The sequence below is a fragment of the Ranitomeya variabilis genome, chromosome 2 (assembly GCF_051348905.1).
Source record: "Ranitomeya variabilis isolate aRanVar5 chromosome 2, aRanVar5.hap1, whole genome shotgun sequence".
NCBI lineage: Eukaryota > Metazoa > Chordata > Amphibia > Anura > Dendrobatidae > Ranitomeya > Ranitomeya variabilis.
The window spans coordinates 75,519,547-75,531,758 of NC_135233.1; the positions used below are offsets into that span (position 1 = coordinate 75,519,547).

The following is a 12,212-nucleotide window of genomic DNA, read 5'->3' on the forward strand; positions in this document are numbered from 1 at the left end:
AAAATTTACATTTTGATAAAAGTAACACATTGTTAGGTTTCCAAACCAGAGAAACACACAAATGCATGGCTATAAGTTCTTAACTGGATAGAATAATTGAAAAACCTTCCATGGTTCCTTTTTCCATAAGTGTAGGGGATCCGGAGGTGAACAGTGGATAAAATGCACATAAATAGTAACAACCAGGCTTGTAACTAGAAATTACTGGGTCATGAATCAGAGAGTCAGCCTGGGTGATGGAGATCCTTCAGGTCCTATAGTTGGGGAAATCTCCAAAGCTCCAGGGCAAATATCTCTTGAGTCTTCCCGATAATAAGGCCCAGCAGGTTGGCACTTGTTATGTGAAGTATCTTTATAACTTATAGTAATTGTGTAATTTCTATCTTTAGAGCGCCTGAGAGACACATTAATTCATGAAATGTGCCATGCTGCCTGCTGGCAATTATATGGTGTACAAGGTGGACATGGTCCATTCTGGCTATCGTGCACTGAACAGGTCGCATGTGTCCTCCCTGAGTTACCACCAATAAGCGTCTATCACACATATGACATAAAATACACATACAACTATGTGTGCGCAGGGTGTGATCGCAGGTAAGAAAATATTTCATTTTTATATAATTATGAAGAAACTACATTAATGCAACTAATATTATGATACCAGGAGATCACTGAAGACTGAAATCTAATTTTCCTTGAATATTCCATTCCTTTCCTCTAATAACTGATATCCTGTCTTTTCTTGTCTGCTAATCCCTGTTCTTTCTGTCTCCTTAGAGGCGGACGTTTCACAAAGATCTGTGAAGAGAAGCTACATTGCCAAAAATGCGGAGGCAGACTTCTCTTGGAAAACACCATCTAAGATGAGGACCACCCACCTTAGGGAAGGCCATCTATGTCTCAGTGAGACCTGTAGTCCAGATATAAGACCTAAGGGTACCGTCACACAGTACCATTTTAATCGCTACGACGGCACGATCCGTGACGTCGCAGCGATCGTATGATTATCGCTCCAGCGTCGTAGACTGCGGTCACACGTTGCAATCACGGCGCTGGAGCGATGCCGAAGTCCCCGGTAACCAGGGTAAACATCGGGTAACTAAGCGCAGGGCCGCGCTTAGTAACCCGATGTTTACCCTGGTTACCAGCGTAAACGTAAAAAAAACAAACAGTACATACTTACATTCCGGTGTCTGTCCCCGGCGTTCTGCTTCTCTCCACTGTGTAAGCGCCATAGCCGGAAAGCAGAGCGGTGACGTCAGACGTCACCGCTGTGCTCGCTTTCTGGCTGGCCGGCGCTCACACTGCAGAGAAGCTGAGACGCCGGAGGACAGACACCGGAATGTGAGTATGTACTGTTTGTTTTTTTTACGTTTACGCTGGTAACCACGGTAAACATCGGGTTACTAAGCGCGGCCCTGCGCTTAGTTACCCGATGTTTACCCTGGTTACAAGCGAACACATCGCTGGATCGCTGTCACACACAACGATCCAGCGATGTCAGCGGGTGATCAAGCGACGAAAGAAAGTTCCATACGATCTGCTACGACGTACGATTCTCAGCAGGATCCCTGATCGCTGCTGCGTGTCAGACACTGCGATATCGTAACGATATCGCTAGAACGTCACGAATCGTACCGTCGTAGCGATCAAAATGGTACTGTGTGACAGTACCCTTAGTCAGGAAAAATCCACCAAAAACCTGTTGAAACGTAATTAGGGTTGGACTACCAAACAGAAGCCATTTATTATCAAATGTAAGTAGGGTCAGGACCATAGCTATGAAATTTGTGTCATGATCCAGGTAGGGGTTTGCTTCTTGCTTCTTTTTCCCTGGCCTAGTCATGGAGGGGTTAACTTTTCCTGCATCTCTTTGGTTCTTGGCTGGCTATTTACCCTAGTGATCCTTCAGCCTCTGACTTCCCATGTGTGTCTCTGACCTGTTCCCTATCCCTGACTCAGTGTGCGTTTGGTGATTTCCCTACAGTGCATGAATCGGCTTGAACTCTGAACTCCGCCTCCGGTTTTTCTGTCTCTGGTACTGCGTTCCCGACTGGCTTTTGACCCTCTGGCTTATACCTTGACGACTCCTTCCGTCTCACATTTTGGATACCGCTTTCCCGTCTGGCTCTGACTTTTGGCTCGTCTCTGACCTTGTGCTTTGCTGTGACCTCTGGTACTTCATCTCCCTGTTTGTTGCTGATTTCGGCCTGTCTGACTACTCTGCCGCCTCCTGGTGGCAGCCTGCACTTCTGCACCGAAGTGCTACACAGTAAGTGCAACCCTTTTTCCCATAACATCTCCCCCTGGTGGTGGCTGAGTGCAACTGCATCACAGTTGAATTACAATTTGCTTGTGCACACCCTCAGCCATTAACCTAATTCATACTGCACACATCCTGCACCCGCACATGTTCTGTGTGTTCTGAGACATTATCCCAGGCTTACTATATGACCTTCCATTATTTGCAGACCTTGTGTAGCATCCACGGCTGCTTCCTAAAATTTATTGCATCGTCCACATCTCCTTCATGATGGATTTCCAGGATGCAAAACATGAGCTGGTTAAACGACTGTTCAAGCTCTACAACCAAACCGTGTTTGATAAGAAGGTAAAATATTATAATCCCCCGGGTTGTATATCCTCATCTAAGTTCTGGTACCTGTAACTCTTCATGTAAACTTTCATATAAAAAAATCATCCGTACCCTTTACTATTCCTCTATGTAACTATTCCTCTATGTAATGTACAGTTATAGACGTGTAGAGGTAGCAGTCACCCCGGACCCTGGTGCCCAAGGGAGTCTTTAGGACCAGTAGCCACAAGTTATTCCTTCTTTTCGCAGTGTCCTAGAATGGACTGCTTTTTCTGTTGTGGTTCATAGAACAACAGATTTAATAAATTTTGATTCTTCATTTCTCATGTTTAGGTTCCTACTTCTATACAAATAACATGGAGTAAAAGCCTGAGGGCAACACGGGCCCATTGTATCCATATCTGTCAGGATAAGGATCAATTTCCTAGGATGAGAGGTCTGAAAAAGTCTGTGACTCTGCAGGTAAGTTTAAGACGACAATCATTTGGCAAAAATATGGCATTTTGATAGAAGTAAGTGGTTGTTGGGGCAGGACTGAAGTTACTGCAACTTTTATAGCTTCCAAACAAGAGAAACAGCCTTCAGGGACCCCTTTTTCCTGTGTTCCAGAGGTGAACAGTGGATACAGTACATATAATAAGTGACTGCCAGGGGTGTAACTAGAAATTGCTAGGTCAATAGATCAGAAGAGTCAACCTGGGTGATGGTGTTACTTTATGTCATATAGTTGGCGAAAACTCCAAAGCTTCAGGGCAAATGTGTCTTCAGCCTTCCCTATAATATGGCCTAGCAGGTTGGCACTTAGGATGTAAAGTATCTTTACAACTAACATTAATTGTATATTTTCTATCTTTAGAGACACAGTAGCACAGGAATGTGCCATGCCGAAGTGCAAAATGATGGAGATGGTCCACTGTGGATGTCTGACACTCAAAAGGTCCCAGTGTTCACCCTGGGCTTCCACCAGTGAGCATGTATCATACAACTGATGACAACTACGTGCACAATTACATGTGTCCAAGGTGTGAAAACAGGTAAGATATTTTACTTTCATATAATTATAAAGTATATATTAATACAATTTATATTCTAACACCAAGAGATCACTGAAGACAAGGGTCTAATATTCCACTGATAATCCATGCCCTTCCTCTTCATAATGGATATTCCTGTCCTTTTCTGTCTATTGTCTATTCTTAAGATAGAAACAAAATGAACATATTCCCTGCTGTAATAAAAGCAATAGTACATCTAAAAAACAAAGTACTTAGTAAACACTCTTTTTGTTAAAAAAAAAAATCATAAAAGCCATCCCACCAGCGTCCGCATATAAACATTACATTTATATAGTGTCCCATTGTTGGGTGTCCATATTCGGGCCTCGGTCCTGCTGGGCCCTTATTCACATTAATGCCACTTTGACACATGGTAAGGTTTTAGTACTGGAGGTTAGGACCATCCTGATTTGGGTACACCTTGGTGGGATGGCTTTACCGCTTTTTGATCAAAAACAGTGTGTAATAATCCCCATGTTATTTATATGCATTATTGCTTGTACCCATTTCCTTAAAGCAAGGTATATGGTCATTTTGTTTCTATGTTAGGTTTTGTTTCTTTAATAGCCAGTGTGAACATGCTGCTATATTTTACATGCATACCAATTTATACTCCAGGTAATTTCTGTCTTATCTGTCTCAGATCAGTATTGATGATGAGAGAGCATATTGCCAAAAATGGGGAGGTAGATGGCTCATACTGAGCACCTCCCAAGGTGAGGACAGCTTACCTCAAAGTCATCGGCATTTTTAATGTCACTTCACAAGTGTTCTATCGGATTAAGGTCCGGGGATTGGGCTGGCCACTCTATAATCTCAATTTTGTGGTACTAGAACCAAGATTTTGCTCGTTTACTGGTCTGTTTAGGGTCATTGTCTTATTGAAACATCTATTTCAAGGGCATATCCTCTCCAGAGTAAGGCAACATGACCTCTTCAAGTATTTACTCTCCAGAGTAAGGCAACATGACCTCTTCAAGTATTTTAATATATGCAAACTGGTCCATGATTCCTGGTATACAGTAAATAGGTCCGGCACCATAGTAAGAGAAACCTGAACATATCATGATGCTTGCACCACCATGCTTCACTGTCTTCAGAGTGTACTGTGGCTGCAGAGAATGCAGAGTTTGGGGGTCATCTTATGAACTGTCTGTGACTGTTTACTGAAGGCATTAAAGGGGCTGTCCAGCTATAAGAAAAGTCACAACTTAAGCCATCATCAGTACTAAAAATGACACAACAATGTAGCAGAGACCACTGCTTAAAGGGGTTATGCACATACCTCAGCATCACCATGGAGCCAAAAACAGGATTTCACCACTTTTCCCTGAAACCAGACAACCCATTTCAAGTTATTGCATCATCGGAGATGTGCTGCCGATAGTGATGAATGTTTTACTAGCATAAACTATACGATCACCCAATGAGTGAATGTTTTGAGCGTTCAACAGGTTATCACCGGCACATTCACACACGCTGATAATTGGGAATGAGTGTTCACTTATTCGCCAATTTCCACTTGTTCAGATCTGCAATTACTGTTGATTAATCCTTTGACTCAACTCATTAGGAGACTGGCACTCATTCACTTACCTGCCATTTCATCCCTTTAATCCTGTGTTGTCACCATAATGTTTTCTCAGAAAATAATTATTACGGAAGAACACAGTGCGATGGATACAAATGTCTATCAAACTTTGCTAATAAGAGAACAAATTGCCTTTGAACTCTTATCTTCTAGTTACCGTATTTTTCCGACCATAAGACGCACTTTTTTTCCTCCAAATTTGGGAGGAAAGTGTAGGTGTGTCTTATGGTAGGGATGTAGCATGTGGGGAGGGGGGCAGCAGTGAGTGGGATTGCACTGTTATCCCACTTCAGGATGTCCCCGCTGCCCGGAATCAGCGCTGGGAAAACCATGTGGTCCCGATGATTAAGTGCAGTGAATATTCATTAGCGGCTCCCCGCCCACCGATCAGCTGAGCGGTGAGCCGGGAGACGCAAATGAATACTGCACTTAAGCAGGGACACGCATGGCTTCCTCAGCGTTGATTGCTGCAGCAGCTAGGGAGATTTGTGTGTCCTGGGGAGGAGGCAGCAGCAGCAGCAGGGGCCAGAGCGGAGAGGTGATCGCTGTATACCTGCCTGCCATGCCTGGATGCCGAGTGCCGTGCACAAACAGGACCTGTGTGATGTCAGGAGTGGGCGGGCTGGAGCATCACATGGCAGCTCAGAGCCCTCCCTCTTCTTGACATCATCACAGGTCCTTCAGGCTCTCCACTAGAATCTGCAGGCTTCCTCAAAACCTGTGCTGTGGAGAGGCAACAAGAGGGAGGGCTCTGTGTGTGTGCAGCCATGGGATGCTTTTACCTCACCACAGGCTGGCTGCCACAATTAAGAGGTTAGTCTTTACAATACACAATAAAGCACTCTGCCACTCCTGTGGTGAACTATAACTCCCAGCATGTCATAGGATCTGCAGGACATGCTGGGAGTTATAGTTCTCCCATGGGATTTTAAAGCAGCACTCCGGTGCTATTTTGCAGTGCTGGAGTGGTGCTTTCAATATCAGCCCTGTGCCCCCATTCTTATACTCACCCTCCAGCATCTTCATATAGTACTTCACAGACACCACACTGGTCCTGCAGCTTCCAACATAATAACATACTATTATATGTAATAACACCACATATAATAGTATGTTATTTATGTTATTAAATATTTTACCACATTTTTTTGCTTCAAATATTTTTTTTCCCTATTTTCCACCTCTAAAACCTGAGTGCGCCTTATAGTCTGGTGCGTCTTATAGTCCGAAAAATACGGTACTTCTTGTACTATTATATTGCTCTACATCATTTTAGCTGCCTTGGTTTGAGATGATCCTGCGTTGAGTGAATTTCTTTACATTTTCACCATTAGAACTCGGTTTTCAGCGGTTTGCTTTATATTGTTTGCTATTTTTTAGGTTATATTGTTAATGGGCTTTTTGTAATAATTAGTACATAATATGAAAATAAAGTGCAAACACTCAAAAATAGTTAACTATGGATACACAGGAAAAATTATAGAATGGGCTTCGCCAACACAAAAGCTCAACCCACTACTGATAGATCTTCCAGTCTAAGCAGTGAGGTCCATTCAATGACATGGCAAATGACTACAGCTAAAAAAAGCCAGACGTAACCTTGCAGTGTTCAGGGTCAGCTGCCACGTTTAGTTGATCTAAAGTCTCTAGTTTGACTTTTAGGAACAAAAAGATCATTACATCACCAGGTCAAACTTCTGTCAAGGTTTACAAGTTATTCCCATTTTCAAATTCATTTTTGCAACTTGATGCTGGTGGCCTGATATTTACCTCAGAATGACCCCGATAAATGGTAATAAACCTGCAGACATGAATAGGGTCAGAGGCAGGCCTGAGTGTTACTATATACTACTCACATTAAAGCTTAGAGTTCATAGGGGGAGATAAAGGTCAAGTAAAAGTAATAAAGTCCCCTTTGGCCATACATATGCTGACAACATCTGGCTATTTGACCTCAACCCTATGACACAATTTTTTGAAATGCCCTATAATGATTCGCTCAATGGGAGATGTCATGGTTGGTTTCATCCCGTAGATTATGTGCACACAAAGTTTTATTCACAAAGGCGAAACCATAGAGTTTTTCTAGAGGACGATGCTTCAGAAAACGCTGTTTTTCTTAGGTGTTTTATAATTCTGAAGCCTTTTGGTGTTTCTTTTTCTTAATGTCTAGGTTTTCTTTTCTGAGTTTTCACAGCGTGTTTTGGGCATCTTTTCGGGTGTTTTCCCAGAAATTTTCTTATCTCCATTCAATAATGAAGAAACAGTTAATTGGTTTTTGATGCAAAAACAGTGGCAAAAAGCTTAAAAAGATACCACAGCATCTTTTAAGCCTTTCCCATTGACTTGCATTGTAAAGTATAAAGGGTCTTCAGAGCAGAAAACCAGTGAGGAATGGTCGGCCCATTTCTTTTAACTCCTTGGCATCTTTGGAAACCTGAAGCTGTTACCAAAAGACTGAACATATAAAAAGCAAGTTGATTTTACAGGGGTTTTTTACGCTTTTTCAGGCGGGTTTCATAACGGACCTGCCTGGAAAAAAAAAAAACATTGTATGCACATAGCCAGACATAACAAAATTTTGAGGTAGTTTAATAGGCACATATAAGGCATTTGTGGTAAGTCAACATGGGGTCACATTTCTTTGTGGCTGAAATGGTTAGATTCCCGATGCATGAATTCCATCGTTCAGATTGACTACTAGTTTCCTATCTTCTGAAAGGGCCAATTATTCTGAAATGACTCTCTAGATCTATTTTTAACTGTATGTACACCACTTATTTACCAGATAAATGGTCGTAATACAATATAATATTATCATAACACATTTTTTTCCCTTTAATGTCCCTACTCCCCTATCGTTGACTGAGAATATTGGGTCCACATAATAGAGGAGGGCGTTGTACACAATAAACCATTTAAATTCGCTAGCACAGACTATAATAAGAAGTGCAGCATATACCAGATATTATACATGAGAACATTTCATTATGCAGCGCAAACAAGGCTCGAAAGCAGTTTCATTTGTCATTCCGCCATAAGAACCTGTAGTTTTCCCTTCCGTAAAAAGCTTCTTATTTCTACATTGCAAATGTGCTATTGTGTGCACGATCCTATGGTAGAAAAAAAAAATAAGGAGAGAAAACAGGTAGGGAAACAAGCAGGAAATTGTGGTTTCTTTCTTTATCCATTGAATGAAATATCGAGTTAGCGCTGTTACTCGCAGGAAGGCTCCTTTTAAAACAGAGCCTATTGATTGTTGTGAACTGCAGACAAAAAGCAAGTCATTAAAGGCAAACAGCATTTAAGAATTTCAGGCTGGGATTCATTACTATGGCAACGCTGTGAACGGTATCAGAACAGAATAATCACGTAACCATTTCACAGGGAAAACCCTCATAATGACCCGAGGCTCCGGACAGACACAAAACTAGAAATAGTAGAGACGTTCTCAAGACCCTCAGTCCCTAGTTTCAGGTACCAAACTACATAAGCTGTTTCATTGTAGCATAGATCTTCCATTTTCACCAGCAATAGTGTATCGCCCATAATATACTGTAAAGCGGGATAGGGTCACATGACCATTTTTCTCTCATTATGCTAATCACACTATGATCAACTCTGATCAGAGTGTGATATGATTTTCTCAAATGTAGAGAATAAAAATAAAAAAATTCTCCATCTTCTCTATTCAGTCAGTTTGTGAAAATCAGTCAGATAAATACTACTGCATAGGTGCAGCCGCCGCCATCTTGATGGAGACAATTTTTTTTTTAACTAGCAAAATGGTGCCGGAGGTGGCACCTGCGCATTAGAGTCTATTGTGTTACGAATTATACTACTGCGCAGGCGCGGCCCGTGCCATTTTGAGGAAGAAGCTTTTTTTTTCTAAAGAAATTTATATGACTAAATAAAATAAAAATATGGATATTATAGCTCTGATCATGCTACAGCGCAGGAGCCGACACCTACCTGGTGAATGTTATTTTTGTTCAAAACAATAAGATATTCAGTATGTAAAATAGGGGGCAGGTCATTGAGGGATCAGTGACCTGTCAGAAACCATACAGATGAATATGTAAGCAGAGCACCACATGAAGACCCCACACAGGCCGCCACGGAGCACCAGAATCTCATTAACTGAAAATAAAGATTAAACAACAACCACAAGACAGATTTTATCAACTAACACTGTCTGTAGGTTACTCGGTACAATCTTGCATTTTTTTCCCCCCATAAATTTATTTTGCTTCCAGTCTTCAGGAGACCACAAAGCATAATAAGGAACAAATGCATGAAATCTGCCAAACTGGAATTTCGAAAGAATCAATCATTACTACCGCAATTGTAAGAGACTTCTGTGTCACTCAGAACAGTTGAACTTTTTTATTTCATTATTTTGAGGGGAGGAATGTTTTTATTTTTTCCAGGAGAATCTGATTTTTATGTGTTAGGAGAACTGGCAAGTGTGAATAATGCACACAGACAAAGTTAGGCTGCTTATTTTTCTCCAACAGCACATGAACCCATAGAGTTTCATAGCTCTAGCTATTCATATGTGCTTGAAAATCCTAGATGCAAGAGACTCAGAGCTCTCTGGACCTGACCTCACTTCCTTACTGACCAAAATCCCACAATGTCTGTCTGCTATTTCAGCTTTCTTTCCTGCTTCCTTTCTAAAACTGAACATGGACAAAACAGAGTTCATCATCTTTCCCCCATCTCACTCTGTCCCCCCACGAGACCTATCCATCAATGTCAATGGCTGCTCACTTTCCCCAGTCCCTCACGCTCGGTGCCTCGGGGTGATCCTTGACTCTGCCCTCTCCCTTCAAGCCACATATCCAAGCCCTAGCCTCCATCTGCAGTTTCAAACTCAAAAATATTTCCCACAAAACCACAAAAACACTAGTGCATGCCCTTATCTCCCATCTCGACTACTGCAACCTCCTACTCTCTGGCCTCCCCTCTAGCACTCTGGCACCTCTCCAATCCATCCTAAACTCTGCTGCCCGACTAATCCACCTGTCTCCCCGTTATTCCCCAGCCTCTCCTCTCTGCCAAGCCCTTCACTGGCTTCCTAGTTCAAAAACCTAAATATGACATACAAAGCCATTCACAACCTGTCTCCTCCATACATCTGTGACATGGTCTCCCGGTACTTACCCACACGCAACCTCCGATCCTCTCAAGATCTCCTTCTCTACTCCCCTCTTATCTCTTCTTCCCACAACCGCATACAAGACTTCTTCCATGCTTCCCCTATACTCTGGAACTCTCTACCCAACACAACACATCAGACTCTCACTTACCATGGAAACCTTCAATAAGAACCTGAAGACCCACCTCTTCCGACAAACCTACAACCTGCACTGATCCTTAGCCTGCTGAACCGCTGCACGACCAGCTATACCCTCTCCTGGGGTATCCTCACCCATCCCTTTTGTAGACTGTGAGCCCTCGCGGGCAGGGTCCTCTCTCCCTCTGTACTTGTGTGAGCCTTGTTTTGCTCATGTTTACTGTACTTGTCTATATTTAATTGAAGAGAAGATCCAGCTCGGAAAATATTTAAAGATAAAAAATTTGTTATTCCAAAAATTATTAAAAATGGAAACACTGCATGTCAAAATCAGCGAAAAACATATTTACAGAGGGACATCCAAGAAATAGCAGAACGCATTTCGAACACTCTTGGTGTTCTTAGTCCACAGCAAGTGACTTGTCTATATTTGCCTCTTCCATGTGTAAAGCGCCATGGAATAAATGGCACTATAAAAATGTATAATAATAATAATAATATATGGGGGTCATTGGGACATTCACCTGTTTTCTTATTTGCCAGTCTGAGTCTGGTTACCCTTTTAGTTACACCCATGCTTAACTTGCAAATTGAAGGAAATGTAGCTAATGTAATTCAATTCAGTTCATCCTAGAAGCTCCTTTGCCTATTTACATCACTAAGTAATCTAACAAGAGAAGATAATGTCTCCTACTGCTGTGCATCCACACAACAGATCCTCCTTCTGTCTCTTCCGGTGTCTTCATCTCCCCAGCTGTTAATGACTTTCTGTAATGGTGGCCACTAGGGTTGAGCGAAACGGGTCGATCATTTTCAAAAGTCGCCGACTTTTGGCTAAGTCGGCGTCTCATGAAACCCGATCCGACCCCTGTGCTTGTCGGCCATGCGGTACGCGACTTTCGCGCCAAAGTCGCGTTTCAATGACGCGAAAAGCGCCATTTCTCAGCCAATGAAGGTGAACGCAGAGTGTGGGCAGCGTGATGACATAGATCCTGGTCCCCACCATCTTAGAGAAGGGCATTGCAGTGATTGGCTTGCTGTCTGCGGCGTCACAGGGGCTATAAAGGGGCGTTCCCGCCGACCGCCATCTTACTGCTGCTGATCTGAGCTTAGGGACAGGTTGCTGCCGCTTCGTCAGAAGCAGGGAGAGCGTTAGGCAGGGTCCACTAACCACCAAACCGCTTGTGCTGCAGCGATTTCCACTGTCCAACACCACCTTCGGTGTGCAGGGACTGTGGAAGCTATTTTTTTTTTTTTTTCCCCTCAGCGCTGTAGCTCATTGGGCTGCCCTAGAAGGCTCCGTGATAGCTGTATTGCTGTGTGTACGCCACTGTGGAAACCAACTGCTTTTTTCAAAGCACATATCCTCTTGTTCCTTCCTTTCTGCACAGCTATCTTTTTTGTTTGTCCACACTTTTTATTTAATTTGTGCATCAGTCCACTCCTATTGCTGCCTGCCATACCTGGCTGAGATTACTGCAGGGAGATAGTAATTGTAGGACAGTTTTGTTTTTTTTTTTGTTTTTTTTGTGGGAGATTAAGATTGGCATTTCTGCTACAGTGCCATCCCTGTGTGTGCCATCTCTCACTGAGTGGGCCATAGAAAGCCTATTTATTTTTTCCGTGATTTGTGTTCTAAATTCTACCTCAACACAAAAACACTACATCAAT

The 12,212-nt window shown here is 42.6% G+C and overlaps 1 protein-coding gene across 1 annotated transcript in view; it reads right to left on the reverse strand.

Annotated features, from left to right (window-relative positions):
- Positions 1-12,212, reverse strand: part of MACROD2 (mono-ADP ribosylhydrolase 2) — a 2,853,334-nt gene that overhangs the window by 1,072,406 nt on the left and 1,768,716 nt on the right. The gene's annotated exons all lie outside the window — the stretch shown is intronic.